At 41.0% G+C, this 1,639-nt stretch overlaps 1 pseudogene; it reads left to right on the forward strand.

The window, feature by feature from the left end:
- The first annotated feature begins 515 nt into the window (after positions 1-515).
- LOC111740317 lies at positions 516-634 on the forward strand (annotated as a pseudogene).
- Positions 635-1,639: the final 1,005 nt, after the last annotated feature.

Below are 1,639 nucleotides of genomic sequence, written 5' to 3' on the forward strand. Positions count from 1 at the left end.
AAGTATTACATTTAAAGTTTTTGAACAATGTGTTTTAGTTTAATGAGAGGCTAAATGGACTTGCCAAGCCCATTGCCACACTCCCCGACCTTCCTCAAGCCCTGGAATGTCATCAAGAGAGCAAGTGAAGGCCTCAGGCAAAGTAGAAAGTGATCCACAGTCACTGAATCACTGGGTGAAGAAGCAGGAACAAGCGAATTCCTGATATTCACTAACTTGTAGTAAATAACCTCTAATTGAGAAACACAGACTCATGTCTGCTACCCCACGGGGTCAGTGACTCACTTATCTACGCATCTTAGAATCAAGGTTCTTGCAAGAAGCCAGGAGTGTTAACTACAATAGAGACTCCTCTACATGGGGAGCAGGGGGAGTTGAGGGATGCAGGCTCTATCTGAAACCTAGGAAGGAGCACATGCTTATTAAGCTACTGAATAGGTGGTACCTATTTGTATTAGTTAATAGTTGCTATCGATAAGTTTTGACTGATCGACATTGAAATATTATTAATGATACTCTATGGCTATGCCACCCTGAACGAGCCTGATCCCATCTGATCTCGGAAGCTAAACAGAGTCGGGCCTGGTTAGTATTTGGATGGGAGACCACCTAGGAAGACCAGGTGCTATAGGCGTAAAAAATAAAAAAAAGTAAGGAATTGTAAGCTGACAACATCCTTGCAATCTGTGAGGTCAGCCAAGGGTTGCCTTGCCTAAAAAATAAAATTAAAAAAGTATATTATTGATACTAAATATATCTATATGATATATACACATATTTTTGTACTTAAAGGCAGAAATAAACCTTTCAATGAAAACCACTCAATGAAGGCTTCTGTTTAGCAAAGAATTTTCCACCTTCCTGTGGAGGGGGCCCAACATCACCAAATTTTGCTGACCTGGCTTCAATAAATTTTAATTTAACAAAAAGCCCAGTTGAATAGATACATTCACAAGTCCCAGGCCATGCAACACAATCTGTTTAACAGAAATGTTGTTCTAGTTCCATATTTGTGCTTTCTGCTGGAACTGGATTTGTGTCTTTCTGTCTCGGTGGAGCATAAATGTAAGAGGATGTCAGGAAGGGAGCCAGATCTGGAAGGGACAAGAGGTGAAGTGGCGGCTGAGAGATTGTAGAGGCTGGAATGTTGGAAAGATACAGAGAAAGATAACTCAGATTATTTCATCAAATAAAAAGGAGCACACAGCATCGCAGCAGGTTTACACTTAAATGCAGTAAGAATTTAGACCATTTTGATGGTCCATTGAGATTGCTAAATAGGTTATGTATCTATATGGGCATGTATATTCCCTGTGCATGTATCCATTTTGATCGAGATAAATATTAGGGAGAAAAAAAGATTTCAATTAAAAAATGTATATTTGGTGACTTCAATAAGATAGCCATTGTTCTAAAGACTTAGAATCCACCTCTCTCTCTCTCTTTCTCTCTCTCTCTCTCTCTCGCTCTCTCGCTCTCGCTCTCGCTCTCGCTCTCTGTCTGTCTCTCTCTGTCTCTCTGTCTCTCTCTCTCTGTCTCTCTGTCTCTCTCTCTCTCTCTCTCTCTCTCTCTCTCTCTCTTCCTCCCTTCTCCCTCCCTCTCTCTCTCCCTCCTCTACGTCTTCACACATGCAATTCTC

Source organism: Pteropus vampyrus, unplaced genomic scaffold, assembly GCF_000151845.1.
Source record: "Pteropus vampyrus isolate Shadow unplaced genomic scaffold, Pvam_2.0 Scaffold61, whole genome shotgun sequence".
NCBI lineage: Eukaryota > Metazoa > Chordata > Mammalia > Chiroptera > Pteropodidae > Pteropus > Pteropus vampyrus.